A 22,702-nucleotide genomic window follows, 5' to 3' on the forward strand; every position below is an offset into this window, starting at 1 on the left:
TTTACCATTTCATACCCACATATTATTTCATGAAATACAATTCATTTTAGACACATTATATTCAATACACTGACTGCGCTTGGCAACATTTAATCCTACATGTATGGATGTATGGATGTTGTCTTTCACGTAAAAACTACTGAACCGATTACAATGAAATTTAGCACACATATAGAGGGTAACTTGGATTAACACATAGGATAGTTTTTATCCCGGAAATCCCACGGGAACGGGAACTATGCGGGTTTTCCTTTGCAAACGCGGGCGAAGCCGCGGGCGGAAATCTAGTTTTACATCAAGGACTTAAGCAATTTTTCATAAAGTTGGTTGTCGTCAACGTAGTCAAAAAAGTTCTATGCGTAAAAAATTTCATGGATATGAAATAAACCATAATCTTGACAGCCACATATGACATAAGTAACTATTGCAACAGATATAAAGAATAGTATTTTTTTACATAATACAATTAAATACAACACTGTCACGCTTCGCACGGTATGCGCCTGCGCAGGTCGCTGTGAGACCTTGAGAACTATTTCCTATATCCCATTGCTTATGTAATATTGTATTTTACAAGGAATTATGCAGAACATTTAACGTTTTTCCACTTAAACATAAATCGTACTTGTTGACCTAGGTTTAGAATGTTGTCTTGGATCCGGATTTCCATCCCTTCTAATTAATTATTGAATTAGCAATGTGATTTTATAATCAGTCCAGGAGAAAAGGTATCACGTTCGTCTTGTGTTTGAAATTTCAGAATTGGACTCAAAGTTACGAAAAATATTCTTTGTATATTTTTCTCAACTCTCAAGATATATTCCATATTGTGCTTTCTAGATATGCCCTTTGCATATTGCATTCCTCATTCCTTCATTCCAAAACTATCCAACTAAAGGATTTTTAAATTCGAATCAGTAGTTCTTCGAATCAGAACTTCCAATGATGGTCAAATGACATCACAATTCTTAATACATATAGATATAGTAATCTAAACTGCATTGGAGACAAAAAGCGAATGCATAACCTTCACAAATGAGGCAAACCACTGGGCCATTACTTGTTAACTAGATCATGGCACTGGATAAACTGAGACGCATTAGAATGGCTTGATCGAGATATTTGGCCGAATTGTGGTTTGGCATAATTGTAGTAAAAATAAAATGATGGTTCTGGTTGTAATGTCATTAATTCAATGTGTAATATTATATACTAATATTATAAAGCTGAAGAGTTTGTTTGTTTGAACGCGATAATCGCAGGAAATACTGGTCCGATTTGAAAAGGTCTTTCGGAGTTAGATAGCCCATTTAACTAGGAAGGCTATATTATATCATCACGCTAAGACCAACAGGAGCGGAGCACTGCGGGTGAAATCACGTAGAACAGCTAGTATTCATGTTCAAAAACAAAACAGCATTTGTTAAAAGTCTTGCCTGTTTCTTAGTTCCTACTTATATCTGTAGCAGGTCAGATTTGTCTATAATATTTGGAAGAGTAAGCATAGGAGCGTGCGGACTGCGGACCACCTGTTATGTGGTCACGCTTAAACACACCTATAAAGTGGTGGTATAACAGGTGCATTGCCGGCCCGCGTCGCGTCGGCCTGACCTTTTCCAAATAATTACGTTTTCTATGTATTTGCCTACTGAAACTTGGGTCGCGGTAAGGGCTTATGGAATAGAGGTCTTCAGCGTTGCCGTTGTAATGCACTCCCTGAACTTATTTTATAATTTTATGCAGATTTGTTAAATCCTTACCTTCATTGGACTGAATTTAAACACATCATCTAGGTAGAGTTATTAAGACATTGATGACAAACTAGTAATAGCTCGATATATTTTAATTGTAAAATATGTTTTTACAAGGATAAGAAGACATTTTACCTTTTCATTTAAAACGTATTCAGTATGCATGTGCAGGCTTCTCAATGTTCCAGATAAAGCAGTTACTATTTATCATGATAACTTTAATTTCACACAATTAAGGGAGATGGGTCAGTAAGCAGCTGGATTTCATGACTCAAACTGGAACTAATAAAAGCTGGTGGTCTCGTTGTATATCTCTATAGTGCTTCTGCAGGTTAATAAATTCATCAGTCAAACCTTTTTACTTAAGCACGATTATTTAAAAACCATAGACGAAAGAGTTAACTTAAAAGTTATGGTTATGGTATGGCCAGAATCACCATAGATGCTAGGTCATCGACCGTGTTCCCTGCAAAAATATCTTGCATTTCCTACAGCATGCAGGTAATGTAATCTTCGCGAATATTGCCTTGACACCGCAGTATTTCTTTGCGCGCCACCGGAGCGCGACGTCTTGCTTGCTTGGCGGCCATGTTTTAACCCATAAAGTATAAACATTCACGTTCCAATTTCAAATTTGTTGCGTTCAAAAATTTTGAATCCGCTCACCAGTTTGAAGTGCATGAGTTTGTTCTTTTTTAATCTGTGTTTGGTGTTTTGACATTTAAGGATTAGCGGTATACGCAATCAAACAGGTATTGAATTTAAGATTTGTAGATGATAAGCACAGGTATCTATTGGGCATGTAAACTGGTTTTCAAACATCCTTTGAAAAACTGTATATTATTAATGTTTGTTTCATAAGTAAAAAAGATTGTGAATGTTCAAAATTGTACCTATTAACTACTTGGGGATTAGTTGATTACTTATATATATTTCTTATTTTTGGACTTAAGAAAATTAAGGATTTGGTAGATTTCTACAGTCTTTTTCAATTACCAAATCAATTAAATATAAAATATGTCCAAGTATATCTAGAGATCCTCATTTAATAATTATTTTTGAATCGCCACAATCAATTAACCCAATTTCAACAAATTCAATGTTTACACGTAACTAACATATTGGAATTATTTCACAAACTTTTCCATAAAAAATTACGTACATCTGCATCAGCACAAAATATGCAGTCCCTATTTTTATCTATTTGCAAAACTGACATTTAATCTTCGCGCCATTTTTATAACCTCTCATATGCATTTCCGTTATTCTAATTACACATTAAAAACCCACGGTCACGTTACAACACTTGTTAAATATATGACCTTCTATTTACCCATATTACGATGTTAAAACATTAAATACCGCTTAATTATACAGTCAAAATAATGTGTTATGTGTAAAAATAAACTTCAAATGCATTGAAGGAAAAATATACTTATTATAAATCTATATTTGGTCATCGAGATATATGTACTACGTAGTACATATATCTCGATGTATTTGGTGTATTTAAATGTCAAAATCGTGGTATTTGAAATCTTTTATCCAAGTTAGAAAACTTCCCACAAATGTCGATATCTAATATATAAAAATCAATGCCACTTTTCGTTGTAATTCCATAACTCGAGAACGGCTGAACCGATTTCGATAATTCTTTTTTTATTATATTCCTTGAAGTACGAGGATGGTTCTTATGTAGAGAAAACGTAAACATGTACCACGGGCGAAGCCGGGGCGGACCGCTAGTTTAATATATAACAGAACTTACAAAAATGTGAACAAGGCTAATTTAGTTAGTACATACAATAGGTACCTCCAGTCAAATATACACAGATTACACACACATCATACACAAACACACACACGTAAAAGTTTGTAGAATTGTTACGTAGCTTTAATATGTTATACATATGTAAATATTTTGCAATCCTATTAATTTACATATTTTTACGTGCCGAATTGGAAACTCTATTTTGTATCCGGTTTAATATTATGTTTTTATCTAAAATTGGCTAGCCAACAACCTTATTTTACTAACAACTTTAATATTATGTATTATAATAATATTATATTATATTTAGATAAATGAATCGGAAGAACTGGACCCGAAAGAATTCAAAAAAAGTCTAATAAAGAGTAACCTACTTCTTGCTTCGATACAATTAGCTAATTACACTAATTTAAGCACTCGTATGTAGCAAAATAGTTTTTCTTTATTAAATACGTTATTTCATTATGGTCTAGTAATTAGGAAAACGATGAAAGAGTATGAAATGGACAATTATCTTTATCCATTATGATTAATAACGGTTAACGGAATTCTTTACAGATTAAATTGGTACCTAGATAACTCACGCATGCTTTACAGTCTTCACCGTTGTTCTACATATTGTATGAAAAGTTGATTTAAATTCTCAATTCTTTATGGATGAAGATGATTTTTTTTATAAGCTACTGATTGATATGACAAAATAAGGTAGGTAGGTACTAGGTAGGTACTAATACAAACAAATTACCTATGTCAGAAATAAACTGCACACTTTTATCGATATATTTGAAAGCAAAATATAATTTTAAAAGACCTATTTTTGCAAATTAACAAATAAAAAAAAAGACGTGTGGCACTAGGGGACTGCCGCGGTGAAGCTATTGCATGCTATGCCTTCAAGCCACACCTCCGCCCGTCGGAGTGGGGAGCGTGAGGTTTTTTTCGTTACGGAATTTCTCGATTCGGTCCCCGCGCTCAAGGCCATAATAGAAGCTATACAATAGCTTAATAGTTAATTAGGTAATAAAACTAAAATCCATATTTAGTTACTCCACATTCTCACAGTCACAAATTCACATCAATCACACATCCATAAATTAAAGAAATATTTTCTTCGATCATTCGGCTGTCAGTTTGACATTTAGATATTATAATCTGTATTTTAGCGCGGGTAACGTTGAAATATATGTATACCTACCTATTTAATACTTTAAATGATGAAAATAATTAGATTCGCTCATGATAAAAAGCAATAAGTGAATTCGTTTAAGCATCTAATTATAGAAACTAATTTATACAACGTAATCACAAAACGGAAAATATAATTGTTATTCCTCACACTGCGATGCATGCGTTTTAAATATTTAAGTTTTTATGGACTCATTTATCTTGTTAAATAGTTTTTTTTTTTATAGGAGCACTAAGCTGAGACTAACTTTCCATTTTTTGGGGTAGGTAATAAATATTTTATGAATGTTGACTAAGTATTTTAAATTTTTCAACTTGAGTTTTACGGACTAAAACACACTGTGAGTTTTCCTTATATTGTTTTTTGATCATTTTGTTTTTTTAAAGTTTAAGTAAGTTTAATTTTGAAAGGACCACATGCACAGCAAGTTCAAAGTTTATATAACCTTTAGCGAAGATTTCAATGCGCTATTCATATTAAGATTTTGCTTTACATCTTAGGAACGGAATAACTTAGAGTTTAAAATTGAATTAACAACAAAAACGAATGTTATCTAGACTTACGATCGTCGTATCTAGGCCATCGGCCATCGCTCTTCATCTAACGTGGATGTAGAACGGTACTATTTATTATATCTAACTATTAGTGATCGATATTTGCTTATTTTTATTTAGGTATAACAGTTAGCATAGTTTGAAATTTCATACATCAAAGAACATTGAATGAAATGTTGTACATTATTAAGTACACGCTGTGCTGGGTGTATTTAACATAGAACCATATTACCCAATTTGTCTAAAATATGTACATAAGAAAAAAAGTCTGATTCGGCCACATGTGTTTTTGATTTATCTTTAATTTAACTTCATTTAATATTCTCACGAAATTCTTATCAGCTGATAGTTCACTTTCCCAATTTCCCAAGAACTATCGATATTACTTAACCATTACGTACTATACCTTATCTGCCAGTTAGTTATCTGTTACCAGCCATCTTTTTTGATAAGAGTGATCGGTAACATCTAACATGTCATCATTGATTTTATTACATACATGATATGTCGTGGTCATATCGTAGATTTGATCATTTCATGATATGAGTGGCCATTTCACGAAATGGTCGCATATCGTGAAATGGCCAATTTAGTTGGGCCACATCATGATGTGGTTTGGGCAGATCAATGATAAGAAATCGTTTCACGATATGGCCAATTAACGCACGGTTTTTTCATGAAATGACCAAAATTATTTGATCATATCGTAAAATAGTTACATTAATCGTTGGTAGAGGCGCTGCAATCTCTGTGTTTATGTGATAAGATGGCGGCCGCTGGCGAAAATTAAATTATTCGCAGTTAAAAACTTCATAATTCGTTTAATAACAATATTATGAAGAAAGTCATAGCAAAGAATTTACGACGAAGAGGTACGAGTACTATGGAAAATGTGGATATCTTATTTAAGAAAAAATGCGACTTAAATAAAATAATTTAAGAAACTACTACTATATTATTATAATTGTTTGTTTTTTAAAAAGCGATCCGCTTCTGTCACTCGCCGGCCGCTGCCGCGGCACGCTCGCTTTGCTCGCTCGGCTCGTGCGTTGTTTATCAAAGTCTAACCTAACCTAACCTAACTGTTTTCTATTGCAAAAACGATTCGCTTCTGGCATTCGCCGGCCGCTGCCGCGGCACTAACTTAAATGACATTAAACAAGTTTTTAGAATATAGTTATTCTGAATTTTTTTATATTTTATGGACTCTTTATATTTTATACGATCTGGCCAAATGTGGATGACCAAATCGTGGAACGTTGACGATTTAACGATCTGATCAAACTATGTTGGCCATTTCACGATATGCGACCATTTCGTGAAATGGCCACTCATATCATGAAATGATCAAATCTACGATATGACCACGACACATACATGCTAAATAATGATTTATGTATGCAGCTAACATATATGTATCTATGTCTGTATGTGAACTTTCTTTCATATTCATATGCCTAATTAGAATTTTAATTTTGAAATAAATAAAATAAAGTAGGTCATAAGAAGTTGTCTTAATAATGTTTCAGAATAATTATAGGAACACTAACTACATTACATTTACACTTTTAGAAATATTTACTTACATATTATAGCCTTTTATCTTTAAAACTACGCAACGGATTTTGATGCGCTTTTTTAATAGGTAGATAGAGTTATTCAAGAGGAAGGTTTTAAAATATAATTTATTAGGTTTTAGACAAAGCGAGCGAAGCCGCGGGCGGAAAGCTAGTGCATTATAAATGAATGAATGAATAGATCAATGAATAATAGCAAACACAATTTATCTTACTTTGTTAAGCAATCAAGGTTTTTAAAAATCATTTATAATCGTTAATATCACCCACGGAAGGTGTGAAGGTAAGTCTTTGTTCATCTCAAAAATTGCGTGGGATTTTTCTATATGTGTAGTTTAAAGTTTAAAACACAAAACAAGTGATAACTGCGTTAAAAACAACCGACTTCAAACTTGCACTTGCAAAATTTACAAATACCTACAGACAAAAATGCTCATAAAATAAAAACTACTGGGCCTATTCGAATAAAATTTTTATGGGACCAATTCGACACCATCCCGCATCGAACAAAAAAAGAATCACGTAAATCGGTTCAGAAACCTCGGAGTAATCGGTGTACATACATAAAAAAAAAAAAAAAAATATACCGGCCGAATTGATAACCTCCTCCTTTTTTGAAGTCGGTTAATTATATTATTGTCCCCGTAAAAAATTATTATTGTCCCCGTAATATGCTATAATGATTCGTTTTGCTTACGTATTATTGCATTTCAACGTGGGTTTTATATTATAATAATTTGTCAAAGTTTTACCGCCCTAGGTAATGTAAAAAGAAATATTTTTAAATTGCATTGCATTCATTATGATTATGAACATAATATTTGTTGGCCTAAGATTCAAATATATCACAGGGCTCAGATTGTACGAGTAATTAATTCAAGTATATTATGACAAATATCATACAATATCTATTGTATTATGTAGGTATGTACTATAAACCCAGCCACTCCCTTAGTAAGACACTTAATAAAATAATAATAGATAAAACAATCAATTTTATTTATAATCCAAACAAAGATTGAGTGCTACGTCTGAGCAATAATTCTTTTGAAAGCGAAAGCAGTCGTAACTCTTAATTAAGTCTTCCTTACGAATCTAACTTTAGATATACACCCAGCTTACCAAATTTTACCGAACAATATATTCACGCCTTCCTAACCCTTAAATTCAAAGGAATAAGTCAAAATATCCTGTAAAGGTAATATTCCTTGGAAGTTGGATATTGCTGCCAGTGATGAATATATGTTCAGGCCTTTCTAACCCTTGAGTCGAAAGGAATAAGTCAAAATATCCTGTAACGATAATGTTCTGTGGACAGTGGATGTTGGATACTGCTGCCAGTGATGGATGAGTGAAATGCATAAGACGAAGTTAATTTCGATCTTGACGCCCGAATGTTTATATTTTGTCTGTTTTACAGTTATTTTTAGTTAAATGCCTCTCAAGTGCAAGTTTAAACATAGTTTTAACCATGACTGATTAGAATAGCTGTCCAAGCCGTATAGCTTAATTTACTGGCCATTGGAAACATAAATATATTGTGTATCTTATTATTAAGGAAACTTTTAAGAAATTTGATTTAGTTTTGTGAAATCGCTCTTTAATATTGAAGTAAAGAAGTAAATAATCCTAGGTTGAAATATATTCTGAATTTATATGGAACAAAACAAGCCCAAATCTAGATAACCTATAAAAAAGGCCTGAAAAAACATTCTTAGCTTATAACTAAAATACTTCATGTATTTATTAAAATACGTTCGGGTCAAAGTAATTTTAGGTTAATTGTAACTATACAGGGAGCGTTTGAAAGAAAACAGACGGACAAAAGGAAATAACTAATTAGAGAAGATCAATGAATGTGGAATGTCGGTTGTTTATACGAGCACTTCACTTTATTAACGTTGTTTTTTAACTATCCAAAACGATGATTTTTAGTTTATTTTATTTATTTATTTCAGATCTTGTAGATTTGGTGATTTTTTTTTAATTATTTTCATGTCGTTTTTATGAACTTGAATCGAACTCGAATTTAGAACCACAACTTCGAAATGTTTGTTGTTTTAATGTTCCGTAAATGTCCAATTTAAGGACACACTTTAACACGGTGGTTTGAACATAGTTATTTCTTCAAAGAACGTGTAAAAACGATGTTTTAAATTTTAAACACAACACAAAATTGTAAGGTCTACAAAAAATTGCTACTGAAACCAGCATATAATCGAAACGTGTCATTACAATGACTTTTTGACGCAAAAAAACTCCTTCAAGTCTAAAAAGCTATAATTTTTTGTGTTCGTGATTGCGTATTACATCCGTTGCAACCCAGACAATGTCGCTCACACAAGTTTTTATACAGAATTCTCGGCTTATAACTCCAAGCTAATTCGTCCCGGTAGTTAAATGGCTTCAGCTTGGGTTACAGCTTCGAGGAATCGAGATCAAATGAGTGCTTATTTCTCTATATTTATTTGGAAGAGCTTTGAAGTTGCCACTTCGAGAAATCTAGAGTTACCGAACGTATTATTTAAATAAATCCACATTCATAATATTCTACGTTGATAATTGATTATACTTCTTGCGGAACTTTAAAAAAAATCTTATTTAGAAAAGTATGTTAAATGAAAAAAAATCTGAATAATTCTTAACTAGGTAGAGTTATTCTCTACCTATAAACAACGACGTTCCTGTTTAGGATGTTGAATAAATAGACACAAAATAGATGGAAAATATATGTAAAGTGTAGCTATGCATGACAAATTCCTTGGTTCCTCAAGGAGCGGCAACCAGCCAGCCATAACGCTACTGTCGCTCCCACGGGACAAAGTTCGAAATTCCTTATCGTTTATTGACTATGGTCCTAATTTTTTAATGTTTTATAACTGGCCAGTCAGCTATAAACTTTTTCGAAAACCTCTATCGTCTATTGACTATGTTTAAGACTATGGTCCTCATTTTTTATTTTTTACAACTGGCCAGTCAGCCTGTCAAATGTACCGATGTACATAGTCACTACATAGTACAGATAGCAAACAATTGAGACAGACTTAGACAGAAACGTATTAGGATTCGATACATTTCATTTATTTATTCAAATTCTTTGAAAATTATGAAAATCATGGCAATAAAACTTGGTATTTATTTTAAAATGAACCTTCGATATCAATAAATGTAGAACTGAGTCAATCGTAATCCTAGTTAAAATCAAAAAGGAAATTCCGTTTTTGAAATTGACCACTAGTATGGAATTAGAGAGAGATGGAGCAAGTTAAATGACCTTTAGTGGGACCCGCTGGGCCAGATCTGACTTCAATAGACTATAAAATGTACGAAAGCTTTCGAAATATCTGATACTTATGTACTAGATTTTCTAGCTAATTGAAATGCTGAAGCGGTTAAAGGTATTTATTCGCTTGTGACAAAGGAATTAAATTAAACTATTTAATGTAAAAGATATAGGTAAGGAAGATTTAGAAGTTTACGTAACGAGTGACCACGATCAAAGTGTACCAAATTTTATTAAAAGTAACTAATAACAAATCAAAAGTAATATTATGGGGAGGTGAAATTTTTCGTCAGATAATATTTTAAAATTTACGCGAGAATATGTCATTCATTACAAATGGACAAACAATAAAATTTTCCTCTCTATAATATTTCAGCCAAGAAATGAGTATACATATTACAAAAATAGTCAAAATAGGTGTACTTGTTGTTTTTAAAAAGTAAAGTAGAATAAATTCTCATTAGCTTCGTACTTAGACCAAATGGGGACCTTTACAGTTGCAATACACAGAGCAAAAGACAGATAATTCAGGTTGTATTGGTCAATCTACTGTAACCTTTAAACTAGGCATTTAATCAATGTTAAATATTTATGGACACTTGATTACTGCCAATTATAAGCAGTATAATAAGTAGTTAATGGCACAAACATAAAATAACTATTTTATAAATGTCAATGTTTTGACCCAAATAATTTTGAATATTTTGTAAATATTAACACTTTTTCGTAAAATTGTTATTTGATTTTATATCCATTGGGATAAGATTCCCAATCAAAAACGAAATTTAGATCGATTTAAGACGTGAGAACGGCCTTTTTGGGAACTTGCAATAAAGAGTATCCAAGCTTCTTACACCTTTTTAAAAACACTGGGATACGGCTCAAGCAAACCATAACGGAAACACGATGCACCATTATTTAATTTCTCACGTAATATACTAATTTCACATCTCTTCCCACGGTAAAATTTTAATTGCCCGCGTTCTCGACACAAGCCACTTAATTTTTATTGATATTGACTAGGTTTGGCGCGCGGCTTCACCTTTCAACGTTTGGAATTGCTTATTTTTTTCAGTATCAAGAGCAGCATTTGATTTAGAAGCGTTTGAATTTACTTTCTGGTAAAAAGGACCCAAATACTTAAATAGAATTTGGTCCAAACATTTTATAACACTGGTCTACAGCTATTCGTCTACTTTATAGTAAAATAAAACCTAGCTTTTAATACCTATGTACCTATTTTTAATTTCTGTATTGTATAAAAAAAGAAGTAAAGTCCTGACCTACTTACAGATTATTAATATTTTTTTGAATATGGCAATTTCCTAAGCTTTATTATGATACAGGTAAAAAACGTTCCAGCGGTAATTATGTTACCTACGTGGTATTGTCTTAGTATAGTATGTACTGAACTCATTTCTTTGTGTCACCTAATGTGGCTTTGCATTGTACATAATATATAGGTACTTATTATAAACACAGATAATTATGTATACTTAATATTATAAAGCTGAAGAGTTTGTTTGCTTTAACGCGCTAATCTCAGAAACTACTGGTCCGATTTGAAAAATTATTTCGGTGTTAGATAGCCCATTTATCGGGGAAGGCTATAGGCTATACATCATCACGCTAAGACCAACAGGAGCGGAGCCACGCGGGTGAAACCGCGGGACACAGCTATATAATATTAAGTTCTAACTTAATTATAACCTAAAAATCTAAAATGTTGGTTTGACTGGTCACAAATACTATCGAACTAAGATTTTTGGTGCATTACAATTTATTTATTCATTACTCACCAAACTCAAAGCTAAGTTATTATATTAAGAAAAAAAATCGATCATGAGACGGGTTTGAATCCGCGTCTTTACAGTACCTATCGTTAAATAAAATCTCATCTTTTTTTTTCTCATTTAAACTTTTAATGCATATGAAATGTTTTTTAACAGATTTATCGATTACACAGACAAAGGCAAATTAATTTTAATTCCCCTATTACCTAATAACAAACACGGAAAATATAATAAACGCATGAAGTCGTGAGGAGAATCATTAACCTTATGATAATAATCTATAGTCAATGATTTCTATTTACATTTTTATATCTCATTATTAATTTAGCTTTCAAATTAATTGTAGAAAAACACACAATGGGATCCATCTTTTATTCCAACCGACTTCAGAAAAGGAGGAAGTTCTCAATTCACCTATTTTTTTGGGGTAACAAACCCCTCAGAACTTTGTTTTGGTAAACCGATTTTGACGATTCTTTTGATTTGGAAGCTGGCTTCTACCCATTCAAATTGGTACTTACTTATTTTTATCATGCGAACAATCTTATTTAACCTTTTTTATTTATTTATTTATATTTAAAAGCTTATAATTATCATCTCTATTTTTACTGAAATGCCAATAAAACAATATGATATAATCGTTGTCTCACATTAGCCATGCGGAACTCGATTCGCGGCTATTTGCATATGCTTTATATAACACCTACTGTTTTCTCATGTTTGTATTCATATGAGTATTGAGTACATGAAAATAAGGCCAATTTCCTTATAAAATTCGAGTTTTTAGTTCACGTTATGTATGTATTTTTTAAGGAGGTAACATTTTGTTCAGCATTCTTCTATAGGTCCTAAGAATACACGATTATCTATTTTGAATCTCTTGGCACTTCGTAAAAAGATCACATTTTACATTTTACATTGATAATTTTAATCACTTATTTACCGTATCCAAAAATATCTGAATTCATGTAGGTTATATTACTCAAAAGTAACATGGTTGTCACTAATTTATTCCCTGAAATTGCTAATGAGCAAATGGGTTTAATGGCAAAATATAATAATTACCATCTTCAGTTAATTATTATTAGCAGTCCCATCGCTACTAATTATTGTTTTTACTAGAAACAATTTAGCAGTACCTGACGGTGCATTTAGATCAAACGAGCAAATTATTTTAGTTTAAAGTTTAAACAGGCGTAGAGCATTATTTCGTTGTTGTTCTTAGTGCGTTCGAAAAGATTCTATGCAATGTTCTAATACTGAACAACACTGAATACGAGTTTTCGTTTACACTAAAAGATCACGAAAGAATGCTCTTGCTCTACCTAGATCTAGCTTTATGTTCGTTTGATGTAAATGCACCGTTAGAAGAACCAAAAGTATTGAAAATACTTCCTTGAACCCATCCTTTCTGGACGTCCAGATTCTTCTCTTTTATTCAACATAAAAGAGCACCTAAAAAACAATTACATAATAAATTATTCAATTAAAATTCAACACACCAATGACCAAGTTGTTACTTGCATGGAGAATAGATTCATTAGAAAGTTGCTACAATAAATGTAATTCATGATTATGTTTTGAATGCAAATGAAACACAGAAAAGTGCTTAGAAATAGCTAGTATTCTAGGTGAGTAATGATTTTGTTACATAGCAAAAGTTACAGTAAAAAAAGATTAAGCTTCGTATTATTTTAATCTGTTGTAAAGATTGTTTAAGGGTTTAAACGTTAAAGTACATATTTGATTATCCCTTGAAAATTTTATTTATGGTTATTTGCCCGACTAGTTTCATTGTATTATATATATGTAATTAGTACAAATATATCATACGAGTAATATCTTAGATTACAACATACTTAAATTTTATTGTAAAAGGAAACAAAACTTTTTGATGCAACAGAATGATCAAATTGACATCTCTAAACACATATTCCATACAAATAGGATTAATACCATCGCGTTACAAAAATCTATTACACATAAGAAAATAATAAATGAATTATAATAATGCCGGTTAATTACGCTACTGACACGCATCACATCTGATATAAGACGTTTTTATGCAACTTTCTACGAACTGCATTGTTCAAGCAATGTTTAATGTGAACTGTTCTACGAATGCCTATATTGCTGTGTATACGCAACGGCTCTATCGATTTTCATGAAATTGGGTAAAAGCTTCGGTGTTTGACTAAGTTATGTGGTCACTTAAAAACGGAATAAGATTAAATCATTTAGGATGGAAAGGTGATAAAAAATATCGTACCTAAGTTATTTTATGCAAAAACAGTATGTACTTTTAAAGAAAAAGATATACTTTTATACTTTCTTTTTTTTTGGGTTCGATTCCCACCCGGGGAAAATATTTGTGTGATGAACATAGATGTTTGCTCTGTGTCTGGGTGTTATTTATCTATATAAGTATATATTTAAAATTATATATGTGTGTTTATCAGCCATCTGGTTTCCATAACACAAGCGAAAGCTTAGTATGGGATCAGATCGTGCCGTGTGTGAAAATTGTCCTGATATATTTATTTATTTAAAAGAGTACAATCTCCTGCATCATAACAAAATCGATGTTTGTTAGCTTAAAAATACTCACATAAACTATGTTCTTAGAAAGGAAAGGGAGGAAATCTGGTTTCAAATAAAAAATCTAATCTATTACCCATCGATTCAAGTACTGTAAAACACTCACCATAGATGTGTAATAAACATTTCTTAAACATTTGTGTCATTCAGTGAATCAGTATTTGAACCCGTGCCAATTTTCTGTTATACACAATCTTACTCATTCAACGCATTGCACAGTGGATTTTTTTACTCATTTCAGCCATAACCCAAATGTTTAAAAATGAGGGCGGATCTTATCGTTAAAACTCCATGATCTCTGTCTGTCTGTAAAAGTCTCTAAAATTTTTATGTTTATCTATAAAATCAGTGTTTCCAAGTGGACATTAAAATTAGAGAACACCGAAATAAGCTATAACTTATTTAAAAAAATACCCTAAGCGCAAAATGACAAAAATGTATTGAAACAAAGGTATATTTTCAATGATCATTTTAACTAATAAAAAGTATGTTCTTAACTGTATAAAGATGTCTTGCTTATATCACAGTAATAACAGACTAGTTTCCCGTTTAGATAGCATACAAGAAACACGAATAAGTGTAACCTGTCGCGCCTTGTGATAGTTCAATGATCTTAATAAACCGCTTAGCTTATTGCACAATAGGGTGAATAATCGCCTAATATATTATGATGTTATAAATATGATAATTCAGGCGTATTCTCGTGATATTATATGTGGTTTTTGACTTTTGTCCTTATAAAAATGATGATTGATGGTAATCTTGCAGTTTATACGGTAAATATTGCAAAAAAGTTTTGTGATCTTTATATAACTCGTAATTTATACATAAATAACAGGAGAGTTTTCCAAGAATTTTTCACAAAAACGATTCAACTGTATAACCAATTTTAAAATATATTCAATTTTAAAACAGTTTTGGATATCATGAATCTATATTTATTCTTTATTTGATTCCATTTATGTGGCCATATTTACATTCCTATTAGCTAAGTCATATTGGATACTTACAGGTATAAAAATTTTCCATTTAAAATTACTGAGCTTGCGGTGCCAGAACAAAATTAAAATTTGTTACAAAAATACAAACTTATTAAATAAAAATAAAAACAATATGGCCAATTTGCTTACAGTATGCACACTGTGTGCATCCGGGTTTCCCGTTAACCAGACGCCAAACACAAATATATCGCGGTTTTTGAACTCTTGGCCGATATCTTACGACTCACGAAAGGTGATTCGAATTTCTTTATGTTCTAAAACTTTCCAATAATTTTAAGTGACGTGAAAATTTAAAAAAATATTTAAATATCAAGTGAGAATAAATTTGAAAGATTATCTTGCGATTATACGAAATTACAGATTATTAATTTTCCTATTAACCTAGGTATATTTAATTTTACAAATTATACTTATTAAATATTTTAAAATAATTTTAATAACTCGATTGAGAAACGCTAGGCTATTAAATTGCGTAATGAAACAGCTATTGTAATAAAAATATTACATAACAATAATTGGGTAAGTCAAGCAGTTTGATTAATAAAACTTTTATTTTATATATATATATATATACATATTCGAAAATTTTATTTCAAATTCAAAACTACTATTTTTACTGCTATGCACAGAAAATATAAAAGCTGTTGGAAAGCCTGTGATAGCATAATTTTAAAAGAAATTATCGCAGTTTTCGAGTTTATAATATGTTGTGTTTATGGTGGCCCGTTCAGCATTTTAATTTTTGATCAATTTTATCATTACTATTTTCCTTTTAACTTAGATTTTTAGATAGCCAAGTAACTTCTCATGTGAACTACTTGAGCACCTAAATGCTTTAATTAGTTATAGTCTACATTTAATTAACTCAGCTCAAATTACTCGACTCAATAGAATTTGTCAACCTTGTATCCACGGTCAAGGCATAAAAACTATCGACTATACAATACCGAACACCTATTATCCACTTAACCTTCTTTCGGTCTGACAAACTTCCTTATTTAATAGCCTAATTTAATTGTGAATAGCTTTGCCCACTCGATCGTGAATGATCGTTTTCATTCTCAACACTAGCACATTGTAAATTCTGTGATCTATGTAGTATGTACCCAATATAAAATCGTAGGAAATTCAAAACTGTATATTTAATATTTTTTTAAAAGAATACTAAGAGAAAAGTCAAAATTGCAGTTTTTAGATTTTTTGACTGTATGTATATCCGTGGTAAACTCAAAAAGTACTGCATGAATTTACTTCAAATTTTGCACGAATATTACTAACAGGTCGGACCAACCTATAAGCTATATATCAACACGCTAATGCCTCCTCCACACTACTCGCGAAGTTCCTCGGCGAAGTACACGGCCGAAGTTGACTGAAGTCCGCGGTGCTACACTACACACTCGTTCAACTTCGCGAGGAGCGCATACGTTCATATTCAGAACGAACTTCAGGTAACTTCGTGCCCTTTGACTCGGGCGCAAAAACCGACAATAATCGAAAGTCGGCCGAGGCGAGGTAAAGTTGGACGAAGTAAGCCGAAGTGCCTCTCTACATTATTCTATTCGTCTAACCTCGTTCAACTTCGCGAGTAATGTGGAGGAGGCATAAGACCAATAGGAGCGGAGCAATGTGGATAAAACCGCGGGGTACAGCTAGTAGATCTTATAAAATGTTAATTGTCTTCTTAGTACTGCTAAATGTGGTCACGCGATGTCAGTGAAAACAACAGACAGATAAACTTTCGCATTTACTATAGTAGGTATACTGGTATGATTGAGATCACATGTTTTATATAGTTTGGAACATACTGAACACCGTAATTCTATTATTAAAAAATATATGTATTATACATTAGCTACACATTTACAAGTAACATAACATTGAATAAGAGTTGACCAATGAAGATAAAACAGAATTTAGTTTACAACAGTGTTTAGTTTGCAATATTGAACACAAGATTAATTAACTGAGAACAGAGAACAAAAATGACTACCTACTTATATAACTCTTAGATCTTTAAAACGTTTTTAATAGATAGAGCTGCTCCGAGGATGTTACAAAGCGAGCGACGCCACGAGCGGAAAGCTAGTGTCATATAAGTGAATCAACCACCAGGCTTAACGAGACACAAGATTAATTCACACAGCGCAATACCAAAAAGAAAGTACACTCATTAATTCAACCAAGAGTTCAAATAATTAACCGCGACATGACGTCATTTTTAAGTAAAAAAACGCGAATGAAAGCGAGACCACATTAGCGGTAACGGTAACTTTACCTGGCCCACTGTGCGATTGTCGTGTACAGACAATCTGTAGGCGCTAACTAGAGATTTGGGTGACGGAAGGTCACTTTTTAGACCGTGACAATCACAATGCTAGCTGTCATCTGCATCACTTCAATCATTTCGAAGTATGCAAAGTGACCGTCACGTTGAACTGAATTGAAATAAAGTTGAATCTAATCCAATTGTAAAAGTAGGTACCTTCTAAATGCATCTAAGCTCATAATTGTTATCTTCTTCTATCTCATATTGGGGAAGTTGTAGTAGCTATTGCCTTTTAGTATAAAGGTTAATTGAAGAGACAAGGCGGAATTTGGAATCTTTTCGGATCAATTCCAGGTCAGCTAGATTTAATCAGAATCAGCTTAAATGCCAGTTACCAAAAACTCTACCTGAATAATTGACCTTTTATTTTCCTAAGATTCGTGTCGTTATGTATCTATAAAAAAAACAAAACTTATATATTTAGATTTTCATCCATTGCCATCATCAGCCACTGTTGACCATATTTATTGAGTAATAAAAATCTAATTTGAATGAAGATTAACAGTTTTACAATGCAGCTATGGAGTTATTGATAGTATCGCGACCGGGGTCATTGACATATCAATTGTTTAATTTATTGTTATGTCCGAAGGGCCCGTCCGACAAATTAGTTGACTCCAGACGCCATTATAATTGAACATTATGACGTCAAAATAGCGTCACCCTATTGGTTGGACGCTTTTGATGTACTTAACACATTTTTAAGCGTTATGGCCTGGACAAGCTTTCATACAGCAAATACTACCTACTGAACCAATAATTCGTGTTTAGTCTTAAATAATAAATATTAAATAACCAAAGCCAGGTTCGTTATATTCTATTAATTTAATTTACACGTGATACGTATTTTCAATTCTAGGGCAACTCAACATTTAACAGTGCTAATAATAAAGACATGTGTAAAATATTAGTTTCAATACAAATACAGTTATGTTTTGTACAAAAAATCACAGCTGTACGAGGCATGTCTCGTGTTTCCGATATTTTAACAGCTTGGTACAATGTCAGATGAATTTGACACCGTCACTATTTTCAATGTTAAAATAACACTGCTATCAAAATATCATTAGAAGCAATGTTGAAAAGAATAATGAAATGTGAAGGATATTAACTTAGCTGACTGATTGGTTTGACGAGCTATAAATTGGAAAAAAAACATTAATTTGTTATATTTATTATTTACGCAGTTACATCTGATTTTACAGACTAAAAAATCCTCATGATGAAACTATTAATACAGGTTACCTATTCCTATACCATAGTCGCGCTTTCTTCACGAAAATTTCTCTACTCTACTACCTATTATCTATAACTAAATGGTATCCTACTATGTGAACTAACAGTACATCGGTTAAAATCCATACCTAACTACAGAAACCAATTTGCATGAAATTTGGTATAGAGATATTTTGATAACCGAGAAAGGACATAGGCTACTTTTTTACCCAGGGACATAGTATAGGTTTTATCCCGGAAATCCCACGTGAACGGGAACTATGCGGGTTTTTCTTTGGCTGCGCGGGCGAAGCCGCGGGTGGAAAGCTAGTACCTACTATATAGATTCATACAGTACATTAAAGAATGGTTGCAACATGTGTTCTGCAATTATCTTATTCTGTTCCACATCTGTGGGAACAATATCTACGTATGACGTCTGCGCCATTCATCAATCACAATTACTGCTTTATATATTTCTTTGTGGAATTGTAAAAGCTTTGCCTGTATATGGTTAGTTTTATAAGGTTAAGATTGTTCCTATACTTTTATAGGAAACCTGAAAGTTATTTGAAAATGTCTTATACTAATTGAACTCGTTTAAGCGATTTTCATATACCTACCTAACATTTCCAAAACACATCGTTTCCCAACCTTCTGCTTAAACACAGGTTTAAACCTAAAACCAATAAGTATCTTTTTGTTTGATAGTGATGAAAAAACAAGTGATCTTCACATTACCTACTTCAACGTATCAAAATTCTGTCTCAAGTAACTATTGTTTTCAATTCCTGAACAGCTATTTGATGACCATCAAAGGCGTCTAGATTTTCATATAAAATATGAAATTTTAGTTTTAACATTCCATTCCCAACACTATCTGCGAAGATATCGAGTTCTCAGCCAACGCTTATCACTAACGGTGAACAAAACGTGACTTTGTAGGAAGATGCAATCATCGCTCTTAATAAAAACAAAGATGTCTCTTAAATACGTCATTGCTTCCTTTATTTTAATGCGAGTCTGCGAGTTAGGTGTCAGTTGTCACGCGTGTATTTGCTCGTGAAAATTGAGTTAGAGATAAATTACCTTCTTAACACGATGCATCTGGTCTATTTGGACTTTAAGAATATTATGTGTAACTTGTATTTCTACGAAGCTCTGTACAATTGTTAGATCGAGGTTTTTTCAATTCTTATTCGTAGGTACAACAGATAATATAATAGGTACTGTGCGTACCTAATGTAATGTGCTATGTAATGTGCTAGCTAACACAGAATCAGAATTTATTACCCAGCAAGCTTCAGTTGTTGCTCTATCTTTATTAACATTCGATTTGAAAAATTTCACACCGCACTGTGTCAACTTACTGTTTGATTGGAATTGGTTTCTAGAACAAATACTAAGCTTATCGCCTTGAAACACAAAATACAGAGCCGCAGGAGCGTAGAACGGCAAAAAGACCTATTGGGCACAACTGCATAACAACCATTCATAAATGCGCGCGAACGAGACAAGGAGAAAACGCATATACGTCCGAGAGAGTGAGCAGATTGCATTCCAAAAGGTAACAGTACGCTGCGCCGGCGCAGGCCCGACCTCACTTGCTTAAACGCAGCCGACCAAGACGGACGTGCGCCCCAAAGCCGCGCTCCAAACAAAACGTGACCAAATTGTTTTTTAATCACATAACAATTGTAAACGAAAAGTGACGTTAAAACTGTGTTATCGTGTGGTGTTAATGGTGTGCTGTGTTTTGTGTACAAGAAACCGAGGGTGCTTTCACTGGACTGAAAGTTTTTAAATATTCATTCGGAGAGCTTCTTGTTTATAAGAACGGATTGCGAACAATGATGAGGTAAAGTTTATATAATGCGGAATATATGGCCAATTTATATTAAAGTAATAACTAACTAATGATATTAAAATTCAAGTAAATTATTAAGCTATATTTAAAGAACTATCTGACACAAAAGCAGTAGTGGAAAAAAAAAACAATAGCTTATAAGTCAAAATATTAACCTTCTAATGTTCTTATTGCTAATACATGCATAATTGCATAGTCTGTGAGATGGTTTCGTAATTGCGTGCAAAAAAAACTAATTAATAAAGAATACATGGAACATCACGTGAATGTTTTTATGCTAAATTTTCAGTTACGCGATATGTTATCGTAAAAGATCGAGATGTTTGCTCTCATACTTTCAGCGATAAATGACATGGGATACCTAGTTTAGTTATCAACATTTGTGTGAAAACATACAAAGATTATGTAAGATAAATAATTTCTATATTATATTTATCAGCAGTGAAAGTCTTTCAATATAAGTGAAAATCCATTTGAAACAAATGTGTAAAATACAACTCTTAAAATTTAACAAAAAAAGAGAAAGCTAAGATGGAACAAATTAAATATAGTCAAAACAAATATAAATTCATAGACCAATTTCAAGGATTCAAACGCACCTGATTAGGTATCAGATTAGAGCACTACAACTTAGTGCAAAACATTGGGGATCTCTACACCTCGCTACTGAAATAGATTCTATTTATTTATTTAAACCTACTAAAAGTGCAACATAAATTAAATACATACTTATTAACAGGACTTTCTCCCTAAAACTGTACAACTGCAGTACCAAAAGAAGGATGAAATAGTGATCAGGCTAATTACTATACAATGTGAAGACAAACATAGATACCTATGTGCCAAAAACTGAAAAGCAAAACTCAGATTAAAAACAAACAGGTTTTTAAAGACTCGCAACTTCAAATTAAAATCTCCTAATGACGAGCCTTTAATATGATTTACATATTTAAATCTAAATCTATCTTGTATCATTAAGTGGCACATACCAGACAAATCTTTAACTGCTACTTCCTTATTCTGAATATACCACGATATGTTACGTCTCTGAGATATTAATTCTACATTAGCGTGTAGATAGACTAAAGATACATCACAATGGTTATTATTTAATTTTTCGTACGCTCGCGCTCTTTGACGCGTGACCGTAGAACCGAGGGGTCCTGGGTTCGATTCCCGGTCGAGACGAAGAAAAAAAAATGTCTCGGTCTGTTAGGACACAGAAGGCTGATCACCTACTTGTCCCTAAAGAAAATCGATCAGTGAAACAGATGTATGCATAATGTATCTGCCCCTTACCCCACTACGGGGACACGGGACACGCTCTAAGTATAAGGATGTTCAAACAGAACATATAATATAATACTATACTAGGTTACTCAGTCAGGTAGTCAGCTTTTGAAGGTTTGAAGTTATTACAGTAGCACTGCTTTGGAAATATCAGCGATATCTTCATCATTATAAAATTGCAAATCAGATAATTTATAACCAATTTTCGTCTGAAATCAAAAATTCTGTTCAGGGACAGGATCTTCACACAATCTCACCCATGAAAGCTTTCGGGCTTATTTTGATTTATATATTTAATTGCATAGAACGTATAAATTTCGACTTCAACAACTTCAGCGACTCAGCATTTACTTGACATTAACACAATCCATACTTATATTATAAATGCAAGTTACTCTGTCTGTCTGTCTGTTACTCAATCACGACTAAACTACTGAACCAATTTTCATGAAATTTGGTATGGAGATATTTTGATACCCGAGAAAGG

At 32.5% G+C, this 22,702-nt stretch overlaps 1 protein-coding gene across 4 annotated transcripts in view; it reads left to right on the forward strand.

Annotated features, from left to right (window-relative positions):
• LOC123696611 overlaps positions 1 to 22,702 on the forward strand; it is a 77,762-nt gene that overhangs the window by 17,794 nt on the left and 37,266 nt on the right. Inside the window, exon 1 of one of the 4 annotated variants that reach the window (XM_045642918.1) lies at positions 2,292 to 2,503. The exons of 2 other annotated variants lie outside the window; for them this stretch is intronic. The gene's annotated coding sequence lies outside the window, so the exon portion shown is untranslated. Of the gene's footprint in view, positions 1 to 2,291; positions 2,504 to 20,659; positions 20,917 to 22,702 lie in introns of those variants that run through there. One more of the 4 variants, XM_045642919.1, reaches the window with a different exon arrangement.

The sequence above is a fragment of the Colias croceus genome, chromosome 13, assembly GCF_905220415.1.
Source record: "Colias croceus chromosome 13, ilColCroc2.1".
NCBI lineage: Eukaryota > Metazoa > Arthropoda > Insecta > Lepidoptera > Pieridae > Colias > Colias croceus.